Genomic DNA, 21,975 nt, shown 5'->3' with positions numbered 1-21,975 from the left:
TCATTTTTTTCTTTCATATAGAGCCCCAGGAAGATGCAAAATAGCTCACAACTCAATCATGAAGGATGGATACCCCAGGAAAAAACTTAACTGCACCAAAGACAACCTGGCTAAACAAGCTATCACCACATATTTCAATGTTAACTACACAAGAGGAAGACAACTAGAACAGGATTTGAAAGATCTACCCCAAAGAGAACGGGCATGTCCTGCTCTCACCGGGGGTGCACTCACTTAAGGGCAGATTGAAAGGTGCAAGTCTCCTGGAAGCAAGGAGAGAACAGGCTGCCAGAGTGGATTTGCCCCCTTAAAAGTAAAGGGATTCCCTTCACTGCATGCAATCCTCCCAAGTGTTTAACTAGGCATGTAGAGTTAAGGGGGACAACCTACAAGTCACCCCTGGTTGGCTGTCTGAATGACTGCCCCTCCCAGCTGAGACTTTCCCACAGCCATGGGGATCAAATGGGCGAACTTGCCAGAACAGAAGAAAAAATTCTGCAGCAAGTTCTCAGTTGGATCTAGTACGAAGCATTTTGGCTCTTCAGTAGAACTTTTTGACTCAAACCTTAACAGCAAGCATACTGTTTTACCCTTTCTATTTGTCCTAACATTTGCTAAACGATGCCCAAGCTCAACACACATCAGCACCTACTTGACTTCTGGCAGTTAATGTTGCTCTCATTAAAACATGCATCATAGCACATAATCACATTTTAAACTCAATGGTATATTGTTGTGGTAAATTTCCCCAAGTAATCATGTCTCTAATATTTCTGTAGTGGCCTGATCACATGCATCTTGCTTCTAGCCACAAGGTCACTAACTGTTCTTAAATGACTAAGACGCCCCAAAAGATAGATTTTAGTTCAAGACTGGATACAAATTTTAAGGTACATCAGGTTTTGAACCATCAGTCCCACTCAATGGCCAGAATAAGTTACGACCGCTCTCTCTCAAGCACTTTTCAGTTCTTTACTATTGGTGGTGGTGGGATCGCTAGGTTTTAATCACATTTAGTTTCTAAATTCTACCCATTTCATGTCAATCTATTCTTTGTTACTGTCCCACATGCATTAAAATGTTAATTTTTCACTTCAGTAGCTCATTGCCCCATTTCAAGTTTTAGTTTTAAACCAGCACTTTTTTGTAAACCACTGCTTTTGCTCACATGCTACAGGAAAGTTGGTACTTCAGTATTACCGCAACCAGATTTTTAACAGCAATACCAGTTGCTTAATAATGAGAAATGGTCATTAATGTATGTAGAAATGTCGGCCCTTACATTTTTGTATTTTTTTGGGTTAGATGCTCCTATGAATATCTAAGATCCTATTTATTTATTTTTATTTATTTATATTTGTTGACCGGGAGTGTCCGACTGGACGTGGGTCCATTTTCAGCAGAGGCCCGGGGAGAAAAGCTCCACAGTAAAACAAGACAGTAGTTACATTGGATTACATAGTGATTAACAATTTAACATAGAAATTACTTACAACATATTTACAGATGAAGAACATAGTACATCAGTAGACAACTAGAATCTTTATCTGTGAAGTACATAACAGGCATTAACAAATGTAACAATGAGAAGTTCCTGCTGTATAACAAGTACTAGGCTTATGAGCATCTGAGCTTGCTATCATCAAGGTAGCTAGTGGAGGTGAAAGAAAGGTAGTAGTTGGATGGGGTGGATGATATTAGAGTGGGAGTTGCAAGGGCATAGCCAGCATGTTTTTAGGTGCGCTTTTAATAAAGTTTTGAAGTTGGTGCATGATGGTACGGAGGTAATTGTGGGTGGGAGCGAGTTCCATAATTTGGCTATGGCGCAAGAGAATAGTGCTTCACCAGCAGAGTTATTGGCTTTAGTGATCTGAAAGTGATTTTTGTTGCTGGATCTTAGTGGTCTGGTGGTGCGATAGGGTTGGAGTAGATTCTGGAGGGATGGGACATTTAGTGGATGGTTTACGAGTTTGTGAGTGAGAGTTGATACCACTGAAGGAGGTGAGGGAGTTCAAGCCAGCCCAGTTCAGCAAGTGAGAGAGACAGTGGTGACTATGGTAGGATGCCCCTGTGGCGAATTTTGCGATTTTGTTGTAGCAGGTCTCTAGCTTGTTTAGATCACATTGCCTTAGGTTGGTATATACTGGAGAGGCATAAAGTAGGGTGGAGATAAGGTGGGAATTTGCTATTGAAATCTTTGCTGCTTTGGTGAGAAATTGTTTATTTTTGTATAATGCTCCTAGTTTTTTGTGGACTTTTTTTATGGTCATGGATATGTGAATGTCAAATTTTAGTTTATTGTCTATTTCCACTCCTAGCAATTTGGTGTGTTCAGTTGGGTATATAGCGGTGTTGTCTTTTGCTGTGATGTTAAAGTGAGAGTTGTTTTGAGCATGTTTGGTGGGTTGGAAGAAGAGTAGTTTAGTTTTGTTTGGGTTGAGTATTAATTGGGCATCGGATAACCATGTTTCATCAGAGGAAAAGGCTTCCTGTGTGACTTTTTGCAGTTTGGGTAGGGACTGGGCTGAGCAGATGATGGTAGAGTCATCTGCGTATTGGATGAGTTTGCAGTTTGGGTAGGGACTGGGCTGAGCAGATGATGGTAGAGTCATCTGCGTATTGGATGAGTGTGCCATGTTTGGTGGCAGAGGCTAGATTATTGGTGTAAACAGAGAAAAGTAGGGGTCCAAGGATGGATCCTTGGGGAACCCCTATGGAGACAGGTAGTTGGGGAGATATGTCATTCTGCCATACAACGGATTGTTGGCAGTCAGACAGGTAACTCTGAAACCAGTTGGTGACTGATTGTGAGAAGGATAGGTTGAGGACAGAGATAAGTTGTGTGGGACCATGTCAAATGCTTTAGATAGGTCTAGGAAAGTAGCAGAGGAGAGATAGCCATTGTTTTTATGATGAAGGATAGTGTTAGTAAAGGAGAGTAAGGCAGTGGTGGTGCTATGGTTTGGTCGGAAATCATGCTGAGTACTGGAAAGGAGGTCGTTAGTAAGGAGGTAGTGTGAGACCTAAGAGTGTATGCATCTCACTAGTATTTTGGAGAGTGGAGAGAGAATAGCTATGGGGCGGTAATTGGTTAGTTCTGCAGAGGGTCCGCCTTTGTGGAGGGGAATTATATGCGAGACTTTCCACAATGTGGGAACGTAACTGACAGAGATCGGTTAATCAAGATGGATACTGGGTAGGCCAGAGCAACAGCTGCAATTTGTAGGTATTCACTTGGGAGGTTGTCTGCTGCTAATTTGGTGGGTTTAAGTTTAGCTAAGAGTTTTTTTTATGTTGGAGGTAGGTACAGGAGAAAAAGTGAAGGCAGTGGGGAGACTACTAGTTGAAGGTGTGGGTTGGAGGGGAGGGGGGTTGTGTTGTTTAGCTAGTGATAGTATGGTTTGGGTGAAGTGTGTGTTGAATGAGGTAGCAATATTTTCTGAGGAGCGAGGGATGTTAGGAGGAGGGGTACTGACTTTACCTGGGTGGAGGATGGAGTTTATGGAGGACCAGAATTGTTTGGGGTTGTGTTGCGAGGAGTCTAGGGCAGACTGGTAGTATTGGAATTTGTCCCGTTTTATTAGCTTTTGGACTCTGTTGCGTAGTTCTAGGAATTTCTGTCTAGCTGTGGGGGTTTTGGTTTTGCGCCAGTGCTCCCAGGCTTTATCCCAGTTTTTCATTTCTGACTTAGTGGTTTTCTGTAGCCATGGGGAGGGTTGTGCTTTGGTTCTGGAAAATCTTACGGGGGCATGGTAATTAAGGATGTTCAGGAAGGTAGTATTAAAAGATTCAACTGCATCATCTAGACTGACGTACTTTAGAGCATGCCAGTTACATTCTTTGAGGGATGAGATGAATGTGAGTGGGTTAAAGTTTATTTTTTTACGTATCTGACGATAGATGACGGGTTTAGCTTGGTACAGGTATTTGAGTAGGAATGTTGGGGAGTGATCACTGAGGCTAAGCAGCCCGTTATATATGACTGGGGGTTCTTACTGACTAGTATCCAATCCAGGGTAGAGTGCTTGCTGGAGTTTTTATTTATCCTTGTTGGTGACTGGACTAGTTGGGTGAAGACATGAAGGTGTACATGATGGGTTGGATTGTTGCCAGAACAGGATTGCCAGTCAATATTGAAATCACCGAAGATGATAGTTTCTTGGGGGAGATGGTGGGTAGACCAGCTGAGGAGGTTTTCTAGTGGAGGGATGTTTCGCCAGGTGGGAAGTAGCATCCAATTATGTTGATGGTTTTGTTTCTGTTAATTTTGAGGTTGGTATATATTATTTCTTCATTGCCTATTTGTGGAGCTGATGATTTTAAGATCTGGATGTTTAGATGTTGTTTAAATATTATAGCTACACCACCTCCTTTTGTTTAGCGGTCTACTCTTAGTATGCCGTAACCTGTAGGGAGTATTTGCTCACTGGTAATGTGAGGTTTTAGCCAGGTTTCTGTCAGGACGACTATATCTGGGGAGTATACGTCTATGGTGGCATGGAGTTCATGGACTTTGTTGGATATACTTCTAATATTTAGGCTTAGTAGAAGGAAGTCACTTGGTTTTCTATTGGCTGTAATATGGGAGAAGTTGTGGTTTCTAGTCTGATTATGAGGATTGGGGTTGAAGATGGTAGGGCCAGGGTTGGGGTGGATGTCTCCACTTAGGGCTAGTTTTGATATGCATGAGATGAATATTTTTCTCAGTTTTTGAATGTGTTTGTTTATAAGGGAAATTTTATGATTGTTCTCTGTGGGTAATAAGTATGGTGGGAGGGTTGCTATGTTAAGTTGTAGGGATGCTTTACGTTTGAGTAATATAGTTGGTAGAATATATGGGGGGTGCATAGGGATGGTTCTTGAGCTGGTGGGAGGGGAGCTGAGTGTGGGTGAGACATGGGTGGTGGTGTGAGTAGTAGTACAGTGGTAGTGGTTGAGTGGGGGAATGGAGCTTTGGTAGGATGTAAGATATGCAAAGAGAGTGCATGCAGTGAGCAAAGGAAAGGTATGCTTGTACATGTCAGTTGAGGAGGTGTGATAGTAGAGGGAATATGGAGGAGGTAGTGTTGGGTTAGCGCTGTGGTTGGCTACTGGAAAGATGGGAGGGATTTGAGTGCAATAAAGGTGGGACCACTGGGGGCGGGAGGGAATAGGGGGCAGGGCAGGGAGCTAAGCGGGTAGAGACCCTGTTAGGTTCTTGTATGAGGGGCTGGAAACAAGACAAGTATGTGTTAAGAACAATCACAATTGACCAAGGCCTGCTCTGAAACTAAGTCTCGTCTTAATTTCTCAGGTGGAAAACCAGGATAACCTTGTATCAGTAGGCTACTGTGGTAGAGTTTAAATAAACACACAGTATTGAACAGTTATTGATACTATTTGCTAACAGAAGGGAATAAGAGAAAGTGGAAGATGTGTGTGGTGGTGGTGGTGGGGGGGGGCTGCTTACAGCCAAAGCACAGTGCTCTCCAGGGGAAAATGAAGATCTTAAGTTTGTGCAGTGGCATACTTTCTTCGAGATGGGATTGTGTAATTCTGCTGTAACTTACTGAGAAATTCCACTGCCGCAACTATTTCATAGCCCAAAGATACAAGCAAGTCTGAATGTTGAACTGAAGAAGCTTGCCTTGTTCTTCTCCATTATGGGGGGGGGGGTCATTTCACCTTTAGAGAAGCTATTGAAAAGGGGCTAGTAGAGTGCTGTAGCATTTGTCGAAATACAGAATAATTCTTAAGTTTTCTGGTTATGGAAAAGGTTTAAGTATGCAACGAGGGCATATAGGACAGCATCTGAGAAATGAATGCTGTTTTGTGGATTGATTAAATATTTTCATTAAGTTACACAGTAGAACATTGTTAATGGGATTTCAAAAACCTAGCCCTACTGCATTACCTGCAAGGCTTGGATTAGTAAAAGTTGTTGCATGTTATTATATGGTTTAAGTGGCTAGACTAAACCCTACGGTTCTTTACCTGTATAAAAAGTGCACGCCTGCATTCTGTTACTACCAAGTTAAAACACTTTGCAGTCAGTCACATTTTTGCCATGCAACTTACTGTGGACCACTGATACAAGCAACTGATCCATGGCTTAGCAGCATATCAACCAAACATATTCCATAAAACTGAATTGTTTGGTACTGACGAATTCAACACAAATAGTCACACAACAAAAACATCCCACTGCTTGGTATGATAAAGGCTGTCCTTTTAAAATATAGGAAAAATAATGTATTTAAATTATTTCAGCATAGAAGTACCAGATTAGTAAGACATCTATGTAGGCATGCAATATTTAATGACCCTCAAAGACACAGATTATTGGGCATGCATTATGAGCATGAAGAGAATACTAATATTTGTTGAAAGTTTTTAAAGATGGTTATACTATGTCACCTCCAACTGAACTATAACTAAAATTCAGTTTTTTTCAATATAGTATCAGTTGACTAGTTTTAATTATATACATAGTATTGTGTAAATATGGTGTACATATACACAAGTTTCTTTTATGCTTCATTAAGTGTTGCATATAATAGGCATTCAATAGCATGTTTGCCTTCATAACTTATGCCAAGTAGATCTTATGTTCATGTGTTTATTTATATATATTTTTGTAACGTGTAAAAAATTGTTATACATATGTATCAGAAATACATTTTATTCAACATTTTAATATGTGATTTTATTATAAGCAGATTCCTTATACGAAGGACTGCTCAATTTACAATTGTCATTAATTACTATGGTAAATAATTGGTCATAAGAGTATTTAAACAGAACAGCTGTTATGAAAATTTGATTCTGAGGAAGTCTCATGATTAGAGACGAAAGCGCGCTCAATCTGTTGTGTGGTTTGTAAATAAAGACCTGGCTTTTATCATCACCGCCAAGTTATTTCCAGTTTTATTATTGTGGCGGACAGCCTTTATCGTACCAAGCAGTGGGAGGTTTTTGTTCTGTTGTGTGCATATTCCATGATAGTTAAGCAACCAGTATTGCAGTTAAAAATCTGGTTCCAATTACACGCAAGTAGTGAAAGGTTTTTCCCAGAACAGATTCTGAGAGACGGGCACAAAACTACACTTCCATGTAGTAGGTATGGTACTAAGAATGAGGGGAACACTAGAACCATGTGGGCACCTGTCTGCAAGTCTTTACAAAAAAATAATTTCTGAATTTCTTTCTGCATGCCATTTTATCTTCCTACTGTTCAAGTGCCTCTAACAGCATGCAAGAATGTAGCACACTGGACTGGACAAAGATAGTCAGAAATAAAATTTCAGTAACCAAAAGCTTCTGTTTCTTTCTCCCCAAATCCCTTGTAGCAGTATCAGTGCCAAATGAAATGCGACTAGTTTTCCATGATGGAATTACACTATCAGAATTTAAGAATTACTTCTGGAAGTTTTCCTGGCATCTGTTGGGAACTACAGATCTCAACTCTAGTAGGGACACAAGTATACCCAGGTATGAAATGCTCTCTCCTTATGGTGTCAATTTGCTATAACATTTAGTTATAGAACAGTTATGGTCCATTTTTCCTAACATTTGTCATTATATTTTGATATTTCCATTGTTTGTATACCTTTTTCAGTGCTACTTTCAACAAACTGCATACACATGTGGCCTGGACCATTAGGAGTTTTATACCCAGGAGCAGCCTAAATCCGCCAAACTGCTAAGTTTGCACTTCTGTTAACCTAAATTACATGTTGGTACCACTACAGTGAAGCCTTGGTTAAACCCAAATCAGTGCCAAGGGTTAAAAAAAGCTGAAGCACCATCCAGTTGGTTATTTAACATGGCTTTACTACACACTTAACATTGAGAAAGGGATGTTTAAGGATCGCCTTAGAAAAACATGACTATATGCCTTCTGCATTTGTCCAGCTGTCTGTAGCAGCAGCACAAACCCCCATGCTAAAAAGGTTAAAGAAACACAAGGGGAGGTCCGATTATAAATCAAAACTACCACAGTACTATAAGGAATCCTCCTGTATAAAAAAGATAAAGATACAGTCAGAAGCAATGTGCAACAGTACCCAAACTGGACTGTGCCCCCTCCCCACCTTTAAATCACTACAGGGGATAACACTTTCCATCTAATGAAATAATGAAACATAGTCCTGAAAGACATAGGCAGAAAAACTACAGTTGTGTTAACACTTACCATAAATGTAGATGTTGAGTGTACTCACTGTTGCAGTTATTAAATTTGGGTAATCTGCTTGCAGGTTGCCCTCAGTCGGCCTGATTAACAAAGTCTTGGGTCCTGCGTCGGTTGCGGTCCCTTCTTCCAGTTTTTCTTGCCGCAGATGTCAGGTGCCCCCCTAATAGGGAGCAATTAAACAAAGGTATACCTACAACAAAAAAGCAAATACACCAAAAACGCTTTTAAGCCTAGTAAAGGAAAGTAGAGGTATAGCCAAAAGATGTTACGGGGAAGGAGGGAGGGTAAAGTACAGTTGTGTACCTACCATAAATGTAGATGTTAGTGTATTCACTGTTGCAGTCATTACACTTGGGTTATCCTGCTGGCAGGCTACCTGCAGTCGGCCTGCAGTCGGCCTGAATTCCAAAGTCCTAGTCCGAAGTCAGTTGCTGTCGCCACTTCCCTGACGTCAGTGCGCCAGGGGTATAAAAGATGCAGCAGACGCCATTTTCTCCAGTTTTTCTTGCCCCCGATGTCAGGTGCCCCCAAGGAGGTAGGCAATAAATATTACTTAAAAAAACACAGTAGTCCCAGCAAAGAAAGGGTGATGGAAGTGGTTAACCTGGACTGCAACAGTGAATACAACATCTACATTTAAGGTAGGTACACAACTGTACTATGTTCGTGTTTCACTGTTGCAGTCATTACACTTGGGTTGAATCCCAAAGCGGAGGTAGGGCAGCTGGGTCTAAATAGAATTAGGAGTGGTTATGAGGCCCTGCAGAACTGCAGTGGCAAAGCCTGCTCTGGATTTAGAGTAATGAGGCAAGTGATGATGCTCGGTAAAAGTGTGCACTGAACTCTAAGTTGCAGCCTCCAAAATGTTCTTGGTTGGTACTCCTCTGAGAAAGGCTGTTGAACTGGCTGCTGCCCTGGTGGAATGTGGCCTAATCTTCTCAGGCACTGACTTGCCATGCTGTGCATAGCAGAAATGAATGCTGTGTCCTATCCATTTTGAAATAAAGTTGAGGTCCCACGTAGGTATCTGCTCTCCTTGGGGGTCTTATGTTTTTTGCCCCTCTGAGGTACTGTCTTAGCAGTGGATGTGAGAAAACTCACCATAACTTTAGATGTTTGGGATCCATCTCGCCTACATTCCGTACTGATGGGCTCGGAGCCGATCCTCGGCTCCGACTCTGCACGCTATGCTATAGAGCGAAGCCTCTTATTGGCTGAGCTATTCTCTATCCCAGGATGCACCACCACTACTCCCCCAGATCTTGTTTGTCCGCATTCATGCACACACACACAACTTATTTATATAACATTGCCAGATGTTTCAAGATGAAATAGAATTCGGATCGTCCGATCTCTTCTGATCTCCAAGGAAGGGGGAAGGAGGGTGGGTTATTGGGAATGTAGGCGAGATGGATCCCAAACATCTAAAGTTATGGTGAGTACATAACTAAAAGATGTTATGTGATCCTATCTCGCCTACATTCCGTACTAATGGGACAGCGTCCCTAGCACCTAAATCCTGGGTGGCTCACTGGAAAACACTCCTGAGCACTGTGGAACCAAATGAAGCTCGCCCCCGGGATGCCACATCTAATTTGTAGTGGGAAATGAAAGTGTGCGGGGAAGACCACGTAGCTGCAGCACAAATGTCACTAATGGCAAGCTTAGAATGGAATGCTATAGAAGTAGCCATAGCTCTTGTAGAGTGAGCTTTGACAGAGGTCGTAAGCTCTTTATTAGAAGAGGAATAAGCTTGACTAATACAGTCCCTGATCCATTTGGCAATGGTGACCTTTGTGACTGCTTTGCCCAATTCATTATCCGAAAAGGACACAAACAATTGATCTGTTTTCCTTCTTTGTTTGGTCCTGTCTAAAAACGCAATTGCCTGTGAACATCCAATGTGTGGAATATGAATTCTGCTTTAGAGTACTTTGGAAAGAAAACTGGAAGTTCTAATGACTGTTGCAGGCAAAAACTGGAACAAACTTTAGGGACAAAGGATGAATTAGGCCTGAGAGATACTCCATCTTTATGAAAAACCAGGTACGGTGGTTTTACAGATAGAGCCTGAAGCTCTGAAACTCTTCTGGCAGAAGTAATCGCGACCAGAAAAGCAGTTTTCCACGATAGAAATTTCAAATCACATGTTGCTGCCGGTTCGAAGGGGGAGGAGGTTAAGGCACGTAACACCACATCGAGATCCCACGGAGGAGCAGGATGAGAAATCGGAGGTCGTAAAAGCGCAGCACCTTTCATGAAGGTTTATAGATTCATGAAAATTTGAAATAGCTGCCAATTGGACCTTGATGGTAGAGACTGAAGAACTTTGATTGAAAAGGGAAGTTAGAAATTTTAGGACTTCCGATACAGGAATAGTGATGGGATCCAGACCCCGGAGTTGAGCCCAAATAGCAAATCTCTTCCATTTGCTAGTATACAATTTCTTAGTGGCAGACTTGTGGGCCGAAGACAAGATATGTATGACTTCCGGGTCTAAGGTATGATTCCTGACTATAGTCGGAAGAGGAGGAGCCAAGCTGTTAAATTCAAAGTGTGAAGGGACTGGTGGAGAAGTCCCGACTGATGAATTAATAGGTCTGGGATCTGATCCAGGAACCATGGACCGTCCAGTGCATATTTCCGAAGATAGGAGAACCATACCTGACGAGGCCAGTAAGGAGCAACTAAGATCATTTTGCTCCCCAAGAGAGACACCTTTTGGATCACTCTGGGGAGGAGGGGAACTGGGGGGGAAGTTGTATAGCAAGCCGGTGGGCCAAGGATGGGCTAGTGCGTCCATAGGACTCTCCCCCGGAGCTGGAGTGAGGGAGAAGAACTTTCTGCACTTTGCGTTCAGCGGGGTTGCGAAGAGGTCGCAAAAAGGAATTCCCCATTTGCTGAAGATTTTAGTTGTCACTGCATTGTTCAGAGACCACTCGTGAGGAGAGAAGATAGTTCTGCTCAGTCTGTCGGCTATCATGTTGAATTTGCCAGGGATACGAGTTGCTATCAGAAAACGTCTGGTCGCCACTGCCCATTCCCAGACTCTCATGGCCTCTCTGCAAAGAGGGTAGGATCTGGTTCCTCCCTGCTTGTTCAGATACCAGACCACTGACATGTTGTCGGAGTGAACGGCAATTACGCCCTGAGGGAGGTAATCGTGGAGGGCTTGTAAAGATAGAAGCACCGCCCTCATTTCCAAAATGTTGATATGAAGACGACTCTTCTGAATGCCATTTGCCTTGGACTGACCTGCCCAGGGAATGCCCCCCCCACCCCCACCCCATCTGGTAGGCGTCCGTGGTAAAAGTGGCCATAGGAGGAGGTGGAACAAAAGGTAGACCCTGATCCAGAACCAGCCACCAGCGAAGGTCCCATTTGCAAGTTTCCGTGATCCGTATGATGTGACGGAGCGGGAGATCCTGAAAGGACCACGGTGTCGAAAGAAGCCACTGGAGAATTCTCATATGCAACCTTGCTAGGGGGACTAGAAGAACCGTGGCCGACAGATCCCAATAGCTGCAAGACCATCCTGGCTGGAGCTTTGGATCTGAGAAGCAAGGCTCGGACTTGAGCCTGTATGGTTTGTATTCTTTCTGTAGGAAGGTAGACCCGGATTCGGTTTGAGTCCATTTCTACTCCGATGAATCTTATGCGTTGAGATGGCAGCAACACAGACTTTGGCCAATTGAAGGTGATCCCAAGGGAAGTGCCTAGTGATATTGTGGCTTGTAGGTTCTGCAATAGTAGATGCCTGGAGGTGGCAGTTAGGAGCCAGTCCAAATACGGAAACACCTGGAATCCTAGACTCCTCAGGTGAGCAGTCACGACCGCCAAACATTTGGTGAACACCCTGGGGGCTGTGGTGAGACCAAAGGGCAGCGCACGGAACTGAAAATGACTGTCTCCTAGGCTGAAGCGCAAATGTCTCCTGGACGCCTGATCTACCAGGATGTGGTAATAGGCGTCCTTGAGATCTATGGAGCACATCCAAACACCTTTCTCCAGCAGTGGGAGAATGGATTGTAAGGTGACCATTCGGAACTTGGACTTTTTGACTGAACGGTTTAGAATGCTGAGATCCAAAATGGGCCTCAAGTCCCCGGTCTTTTTTGGCACCAAAAAGAATCTTAAGTCCCTAATCCGATCTGGTCTGCGGGGACCGGTTGGATGACTCCTTTTCGAAGCAGCTTTGAGACTTCTAAGGCTGCAATTTCCCGTTGACTGGGTGGCGGGTCCGGGATTTTCTTGGGTCGAGGAGGGGAGTGAGAAAAGGGGATGGCGTAACCTCAGGCGATAATTCGAAGCACCCATCGGTCCTGAGTGATACCTTCCCAGGCTTTCAGGTGCCTCGAAAAACGACCCCCGACTGGCTCCGGAGCTGCACAGTCAGGCAATCCTTCAGGGATTGTGGAAGGCTGAAGAGCCATGAAAGGACTCGCGGTCTCCAGTGTTGCAGGGGCCTCTGCCGCCTCTGGGACGGCATCTTCCAGAAAAATTTCCCCCTCTGCCTCTAGAAGGGGGATCGTCCTGCTGCGAGGGATAAGACTTCTGGGATCTACGGAACCACATTTTCCCTCCTCTTTTCGCCTTGGGATAAGGCCGAAAGGGAGTGGAAAATCGTGCCCCTACGGCAGTCAAAGTCTTACCTTCTTGCTCGCAGCAGGTCAATGTGTCCTTTACCTTGGGTCCAAACAAAGAGGATCCATCAAAGGGAGCATCGGCAAAGGAAGACTTGAAGGCTTCCGCAAAATGACACAGGCGGAGCCAGGCTTGCCTCTGTAGAGCAATACCCATACCCGCCGCTCTACTCACCCCTTCGGACGCATATGAAATGAGCCTCATGGACGAGTTTAATATGGATGACAGCGTAGCCAACTGAGAGCCAACCGTCTGGGCCAGCTGCTCAGGTAGGTTACCCAAGAGGGTATCTGAAAGCTCCTTGATCAGATCCCTCTGAAACCTGATGAAGTGCGATAAATAGTTCAGGGACCTTAAGGTAAAGGCCGCTGAACTAAGGGTGCGCTTCCCGTACTGATCCATGCTCCTAGACTCCTTATTAGGAGGATGGACGGACGTCGAAGCCTCTGCTACATCTTTCTGGGTAGCAGATGCCACCACCAAGGCATCTACAGCCACACCGTTTGTCAAAAACTCCTTCTCTGGGGGTGCTGATAGGAACTTATTTGGGCGAGCAGGCACCGGTTCCACAGAATCTGGATGTTCCCACACCCTTCGACAGATCAAATCTAGGAGCTTGTCGAAGGGCGGAGACACCCAGGAGGCAGAGGGCTGAGCCCTGAAGGCCTTAAGAAACACCAACTCGTCAGCAGAAGGGGGTTTGGACAGCCAGCCGCCTCGTTGTTTGAGGGCTTCCAAGAGGTCTGCGAAGGAGACATCTGAGGACGACTTAGGTGACCCCTCTGCATCAAGATCAGTGTCTGACGTGAGAGACTCATCGGGGAAGTCTACGTGCTTCCTCTTGCACAATCTTTTCCTTGGGGGCTCCTCTGAAGAAGCTTCAGAGGGATCTCCAGGAGGGGGGGAACCCCCAGTGGGGGTGACCTCAGGCCCCAGGGCTCCGCTGTCTAAGGACAGGGGGACTGCCAAAGACCCAGTCTCCGTATGTAGGGAAGGTACTGGCGAGGCCGTGGAGGTAGCCAAAGATGATTTGACTAAAGCACTCCTCATGGCCCTGAAGGCCGGACCACCAGAATTCTGGGAAGGTCTGACCCCCGTGGCCACAACAGTAGACGGTACCCCCGCCGCTGACTCACCAAGAGGAAGGCTCGGAACCGAAAACATCAGTCCCGAAGCGTCCCCCTCGGGGCCGACAGAAGAGGTCCGTGTCCCGAACTCCGACTCGAGAGCCGGGGTTGGAGTAAGGGTCGAAGCCGACCCAAAAACCTCCATCGGCTCCACCAGCACAGGCTCCAACGGTGCCGAGGCTGTTGGAGGAGGAGGAACCAGAACTACAGGGTGGGCCATCGGCTCCGAAGCCAAATGGGCTGGAGCCTAAACTAATTTCTGGAACACAGGAGACTGAAACAGTCTTAGGAGCACCCTGTCGATGTCCGAATCAGACATCTTGGAAGATCTAGAGGAAACCAATCTGGTCCGAACAGACTTCTCCATCGGCTCCAAAGGACTGGGGGACTGGCTCCGAATGGACTCTACCAGTATCGGTGCCGAGGAAGATTCCAAAACAATTTCCCTCTGTGCCGAGGAGGGCTTCGGCGCCGAAGGGGAAGAGTCTGAGCCGGCAACCCTCAACGGCTCCAAAATCAGTGGAGCCGATGAAGGTGACCCGCCTCTCAAAGCCCCAGTCCTCTGCTCCAAAACCAGAGTCGTCGAGACTGGGGGCATCGAGGCAGACCGTTCCGCCCTCGGCTCCTAAGTCCGTGGAGCCGATTGAGAAGCCCGCCTGGATTTCTTAGCAGTCTGTTCCGACGGGCTGGTCGGAGCAGACGCTTTCTTTTTTTTTAGTTGGAGAGGATGAGGAAGATAAGGCTTCCTCGAAGGAGGGTTTAATCAGCCCTTTCAAGATCAATTTATTCTTCCTCTCTTGGAGGACTCTAGAGGAAAAGGCGTGACACGCTGCAGGACTTCTGTAGGTGCTTGGCGCCTAAACAATATACGCACGAGGAGTGGTCATCGGTTATAGACATTTTATAACCGCACCTCGTGCACTTTTTGAACCCTGAGGGTCTATGTTCTTTTGACATAATGCCTTTAAAATAGTCACTATAACAGTGGAAAAAGAAGCACTATCTAGTCAGAACAAAGATTTTAAACCACAATACAAAATTTTTTTTTTTTTTTTTTCTTAACTATACAATACAAATATCACAAACACTAAAAAGGAGGGCCAAGAACCCTCTAACTTAAACAGGTACTTGACCTCCTTAAAATAAGAGAAACTAGCTGAAGAATAGGGGAAGGCCCCTCTAACATAAACGGGAAACCTTTCCCTTAAACAAACACACAATTTACCACAAAAAATGTACCCAAACACACGCGTACAACAACAACAGCTGTTAAAACAGCTTTTGGGTAAGAAAAGAGAATTTCCTGACAGGAAAACTTTAGAAAAAAACAGTACTTAGCTCAGCCAAGTTTGAGACCACGTCCTAGCTTGTAAGCGGCAAACGAGATCTGGGGGAGTAGTGGTGGTGCATCCTGGGATAGAGAATAGCTCAGCCAATAAGAGGCTTCGCTCTATAGCATAGCGTGCCGAGTCGGAGCCGAGGATCGGCTCCGAGCCCATCAGTACGGAATGTAGGAGAGATAGGATCACATAACATCAAGAGGTTCCATATTGTAATGAGCCGAAATGGCAGAGACATGGATCTTTGATGAGGATAGGCCTTTGTCCAGCATCTCAGTTAGGTATTGTAAAATCTGAGGAATATTTGGAACAAGAGGTTCAAGTCCTTGTGCCTGGTTCCAAGCACAATCTCTTCCATTTTTCTGCATAAGATTTCCTGGTGCTGGGCCTCCTAGCTTCCAAAATGACATCCATAACAGCTTTAGAGAGATGTGTTCCGAGTGGCTATATTAATTTGCCATGCAGTCAGATTTAAGGTTCTGAGTTGGCTGTGCATGACTGGATTGTTTTATTGATTCAGAAGATGAGGAATTTGAGGTAAAGTCCAGGCTGGGCCTTGAGACAAGCCCTTTAGGATTGGGTACCAGTGCTAGCGTGGCCAGTCTGGGGCAATCAGAATTATTTTTGGCTTCTCTTGTCTGACTTAGGAGTACCTTGGGAAGGAGAGGCAGTGGTGGAAAGGCATAAATTGTTAGGGTTTTTCCAGCTGAATGATAGAGCATCCACTTTTCATGCTTGTGAGTGATAAGTCCTTGTGCAGAATCTGTGTAATTGGCAGTTGTGAGGGGAGGCAAAAAGATTTGTCTGGGCATCCCCATTTCCTTGTTATCATGCTGAAGACCTGTGGATCTAGTTCCCACTCGTGAGGGTCCATGATGTTTCTGCTTAGTCTGCCAGAGTATTTTTTCTTTCCTGGCAGGAATTATGCCTGCAGATGTACTTGATAGGTCAGTGCTGTGTTCCACAAAGTCATGGCTTGCCTGCAGAGGGGGTAGGAATGTGTGCCCCCTTGCTTGTTTATGTACCACGTAACTGTAGTATTGTCCATCTTTAGTAATAGTTGTCCTGGATGTAGTAGATCTGTGATGGCTGTCAAGGCATTCTGGAGAGCTAGCATCTCTTTTTGATATGAAGATGCATTTGGTTCATGGGCCATGTGCCCTGAACACATTTTCCTGCCATGTGTGCCCCCCAGGCATAAACCAGTGCATCTGTTAGCGTCTGCCTAGCTGTGGGTAAAGTGAAAGGCTGTCCCTTGTTGTGGTGACAGGCTAGTGCCCACCATCGAAACTCCTGCTGCAGGCAGGGAATAAGAGCTATTGTTTCCAGGCTGTGGCAATGTTGAGTCCAAACACTTAAGATACCACTGTAGATTCCTCATATGCAGTCTTGCATATGGAATTAGCAGGATGCCATGAAGCCCAAAGCCTACAGAATTTTTCTTGTAGGTAGCTGGGTCTTTGTTGCCATCTGAAAGGAATGAGTCAGTTGCCTTTTTGTCTGGCGTGAAATAAGCCATCTGGGCAGTTGCATTTAAGCTTGCACCCAGGAATATTATACTTTAGAGGGCACTAGTTTTGATTTTTCGTTTACTGTGCACCCTAGGCAAATTAGTAATCTTCTTACAAACGCCAGATGATTTAGAATGTCCTTGCTCTCTGCTTGAATAAGGCAGTCGTCCAAGTAGGGATATAACCGAACTCCTTTTTGTCTGCAAAATGCAATTACTGGTGCCAGGCAGTTGACCCTGGGCGCAGTAGATGAGCCAAAGGGCAGTGCAGAGAATTGGTAATGCATTGAGCCAGGTATGAATCTGAGGTATCTTCTGCAAGATTGTCTGATTGGGACATGCAGGTATGCCTCTGAGGTCCAAAGTAACTAGCCAAGCCATCTTGCCCAGCATGGGTAGAAGTTGCTGCAGTGTCAACATTTTGAATTAGGGAACATCCAGGAAAGTATTTAGACAGGTCCGGTATTGGTCTCCAGGCTGTCTCCTTTCTGGGTACCACAAAAGGTCTTCAGTAAAATCCTTGCCCCTGCTCTTGCTGTGGTACCTTTTGAATAGCCCTCATGTCCATGAGAGCAGAAATTTGTTTGTGCCTCTGCCCACTGATTGTGTGGCAGGTCTGGCATACCTTTTGACCTTGGTAGGGTGTGAAAGTGTAACCTGTAACCCTAAGAAACAATATTCAGTACCCATTTGTCCTGGGTGATCATTTCACAATTTTGTGAGAAGTGCGCTAGTTTTCCCCTTAAGGGGGCTGCCAAAAGGCAAGTGCTTGGCATTGGTAGGGGAAGTCACTGAGACAGTTTCCTACAAGGTTGTGATTTATCTTCTCTGCCTTTGGAGGCTGAAGCACCCCATTGTTTAAGTCTGTATGAGCCTTGGGGCTGAGATCTGCCTCTTGGGCATCTACCTCTGTGGCCTGACACTGGAAAGGACCAGTTTTTAGAAGGCCAGTTTCTGCTAAACCCGGGTGACGACCTGTAAGAAATCCTTTACTGTCTGCATCGAATTTGCTTTATCCTCCATTTTCTTTGACAGCTCTTCTGCCTTAACACCAAAGTATCATGCTGTAATGGAGCATCCAATAATTTTGCTTTAACATGATCAGGTAAACTGTTCTTTTAACCAAGCATGCCTTCGAATGAAAGCCTCTAATGAATCAAAACTACATTGCAAAGTATGCTTTCCCACTTGTTCAGCTGCATGCAATAAATCCTGCATTTCCTTGTTTTCAGGACATTCAGAGCTTGTAAGCATTTTCTGTTTTAGCAGAGACATTAGGTATTGTTGATATTTAAGCATGTGAAACTGGCAATTTAAAGCCTTACAGCTAAAGTAGCAGAGGTGTAAACTTTTTCTCCCCCCATCTGTCCAGTGCTCTAGAATCCCTATCAGAGGGAACAGTTTTTTTGCAGTGGAAGCAGTGACCCCTTTGGGACCCTGAGAAATAGTTTCTGGATTAGCAGCAGGGTTTCTATAAAGAAATTTATGGACGTCTGGAACCCTGTAGTACCCATATGGCTTAACAGGTGCAGGGAGTAAAGAATCAAGAGACAAACTGGATTCAGGAAAAAACAATATCTAGCAGAGGGGGGATAGCAAGAGGTCTGTGCTGAGGCAATAAAAAAAAAAGTCTGAGCCTTTTCTTGGATTCTGAATAATCCTGGCTCTCCCAATGGAAATGCTCCCTCATGGTGTGCAGGGTTTCCCCAAAAGAGTAGTCCTCAGGAGAAGAGGCTGAAGGGATAGATTCTTCAGCATCAGAGTCCTCATAGGGAGGAAGAGAATATCCCTGTTCTGAAGAGGAATCAGAAGAAATAGAAACCTGGTCAGAAGAGTCATAGTCTATCTTGTCTAGGTCTTTTATCATGAAGGGGATGGGAACCCCTGATCAAAGTAAATTAGGTCTTCGGCCATTTTAAGCATCTGTTTCTTTGGCATGGATGACTGTCCAGGAGAATGCTGTACTTTTGTCTTTAAAGGTGTTTTAGACTTTGCCTTGGCTGCTGAAGTGGTCTTGATAGAAAGCTGTGTAGGTCTGAACACACCCTCAGATGCCTGCTCAGCAGCTCTGGACCCATCCGAGGGAATAGTTTCCCTAGGCCCAATACCTTGAGTTTCCAGAGGCCTAGTTGTCTCTATGTGGGAATCTGAGGCAGCCTGTGGCTCTGAGGTAGCGGGTGTCAGGGGCTGCGAAAGTGCCTCACTGAAAACCGGCGACTGGCCCAGAAGAGGCTTTGTTGGTTTTGGACCTCGGATGCCGGTCCCTTTCTTTGTCTTTGTGCTTTTTATCAACTCCAGTAGTCTGTTGTTGCGACAGCATTATATAGTTAAACCTTCGGCCAAAGTAATGTAAAGCAAAATCAGACGCTTAGTGCGTTGGTTGAATCTAGCACAAAAAACTGACAACTAGCAATGTCATGGTCAGGGCCCAGGCAAGAATACAGTAAGAATGAAAATCCTTATGGAGGTATTTGCTTCCCACAAGAAATACAATTGTTAACTTTTACTGACATTGGTCTGGAGCAAGAAAAAGTTTCCCCAACGGGGTACTTGGCTTTATTGAAGACTTCAGATCTGAAATTCAATTTCGAAAATCTCTGGAGTCAGCCGACCGGCACTTGTGAACTGCTTTTGCTTCGGGCACCGCACGGCAAGAAAGACTGAAGAAAACTGCGTCGGCTGCATCTTCTATACCCCTGGTGCACTGACGTCAGGGAAGAGGCGACAGCAACAGACGCCAGACCAGGACTTTGGAATTCAGGCTGATAGCAGGTAGCCTGCCAGCAGGATAACCCAAGTGTAATGACTGCAACAGTGAAACACTAACATCCAGGACTGCAACAGTGAATACACTCCAACATCTACATTTATGTTAAGCGTACACAACTGTATTATGTTCTTGCAGTCATTACATTTGAGTAGATTCCCAAAGCTATGGTTGGGAGGAGTTTAGATAGCATTAGGAGCAGTTATAAGGCCCTGCAAAAGTGCAGTGGCAAAGCCAGCTCTGGATTTAGAGAAAATTGTCAAATGGTAATGCTTGCTGAAAGTACGTACAGAACTCCAGGTAACAGCTTCTAGGATGTCCCTGGTAGGAACGCCTCTGAGAAAGGCTGTAGAAGTCGATGCAGCCCTGGTGGAGTGAGGTCCGATGCCCTGGGGGATAGGTTTTCCATGGTGCTTACAGCAGAAATGAATGCAATGGCTTGCCATTTAGAAATGGTTTGTTTTGAAATAGCCCTCCCCTCTGCCCTTGCAGCAAATGCTACCAGCAATTGTTCAGATTTTCTTTGAGGTTTAGTCCTGTCCAAGTAGAATCTAAGCTGTCTGTGCACATCCAAAGAAAGCAGAATCCATTCCCCTTTGTTCTATGGATTGGAAAAGAAAGTTAGCAAATGAATGGACTAATTTAGAGCCACACTTGATACCACCTTGGGCATGAAGGATGGAGTGGTCCTGAGTGATACCCTGTCTGCATGAAAGATGAAAGGCTCCACTGCCATAAGGGCCTGTAATTCAGATACCCTTCTAGCTGAAGTGAATGCTAAAAGGAAAGCTGTTTTCCAAGAAAGAAAATTAAGTCTGCAGTAGCAGCTGGCTAGAATGGAGGGAGAGTCAGTTTCTCAAATACAAAGTTAAAGGTCCCAGGGCTGGGGTTGGAGCTCTCGTGGGTGGTCTCAAATTTTTGGCCCCTCTGAGGTACTGCTTGAACAGTGGGTGAGAAGAGGGGAGGTTCTGTGTTACGAGCTGAAATGGCTGAGGTGTGGATTTTAATAGAGGAAAAAGACAAGCCCTTGTGAAGCATCTCAGTTAAGTATTGCAAAATCTGAGGTAAATTGGGCGCTGCTGTGCTCATCCCTTGAGATGGGTTCCAGGCACAGAACCTTTTCCATTTTTCAGCATAAGATTTTTCTAGTACTAGGCCTTCTTGCCTTCAAGATTACATCCATCACAGGTTTCCGGAGGGATGGTAAGGGAGAATTTAATTAGCCAGGCTGCAAGGTTTAGTGTTGGAAGTGGAGGGTGCAGAATCTGGTTCTCCTGCTGAGACAGCAGGGAAGGAGTCTGAGGCAGGTGCCACAGAGATAACCGTGACACTGCACAGGAGGGGGTACCAGTGTTGGCACAGCCAATATGGAGTAATCAAAATCATCCTTGGTTTGTCCTGTTTGACTTTTAGTAGTACTTTGGAGGGCAGAGGCGTAGTACTTTGGAGGGCAGAGGCGGGAGAGCAGACTGAGGTTTTTCCAGCTGAAGGACAGAGCATTAACTTTCCAGGCTTGTTTGTGGAGAGTTCTTGTGCAAAATTTGTCTAATTGGTAGTTCTGGGGGGGAGGCAAACCAGTCTATATCTGGCTCCCCCATTCGCTTGTCAAAATGATGAAAATCCTTGGTTCCAGTTTCCACTCGTGTGGGTCCACAAGGTTTCTGCTTAGTCCATCTGCCAGTGCATTTAACTTTCCTGACAGGAATTGAGCTTGTAGGTGCACTTGGTAGATCAAGGCTGTGTTCCACAATGCCATGACTAGTCTGCAGAGGGCGTAGGCAAGTTATGACAGGAATCATTGTTTCCAGGCTGTGAGAATGTTGACATAGGCTTTTTAGATACCACTGTAGTCTCCTCATATGCAGTCTTACATATGGAATTAGAAGAATGCAGAAGGCCATGAACCCCAAGGCTTGCAGTATTTGTCTTGCAGACAGCAGGGTTTTTGAGGCCACTTGTTTGAAGTAGGTTGTCAAATGAGTGCTTTTCTGGTGTGAGGTTAAACCATCTGGGAAGTTGTATTCAAGCATGCTCCCATGAATATAATTTGTTGACAGGGCACCAGTTGTGATTTCTTTTCGTTTAAAGTGTACCACAGACAAGTTAGAAATCTTTTTACAAACGCCAAATGATTCAAAAGTATGTCCTGGCTTTCTGTCTGAATTAGACAATCGTCCAGATGTGTTAATTCTGAATACTTCTTTACCTACAAAATGCAATCAATGGAGCTAGGCACTTTGGGAATACCCTGGGTGCAGTAAGTAAGCCAAAGGGCAGTGCAGAGAACTGCTAGTGTGTGTAGCCTGCTTTGAAGTGTAGGTATTTTCTGCAAGATTCCCCGATTGGGATGTTCAAGTATGCTTCTTTTAGATCTAGTATTGCCAACCAGGCATCTTTGCCTAGCAAAGGAAGTA

General features: G+C 44.9%; 1 protein-coding gene across 1 annotated transcript in view; it reads right to left on the bottom strand.

Moving 5' to 3' along the window:
- The window catches only part of LOC122812116, a 1,581,175-nt gene that overhangs the window by 1,495,744 nt on the left and 63,456 nt on the right, over positions 1–21,975 (bottom strand). The window lies entirely within an intron of this gene.

The sequence above is a fragment of the Protopterus annectens genome, chromosome 9.part0, assembly GCF_019279795.1.
Source record: "Protopterus annectens isolate FY-2018-M chromosome 9.part0, PAN1.0, whole genome shotgun sequence".
Classification (NCBI taxonomy): domain Eukaryota; kingdom Metazoa; phylum Chordata; order Ceratodontiformes; family Protopteridae; genus Protopterus; species Protopterus annectens.
Note: the sequence above shows the minus strand (reverse complement) of the source record. Positions and strands in the feature narration are given on the sequence as shown.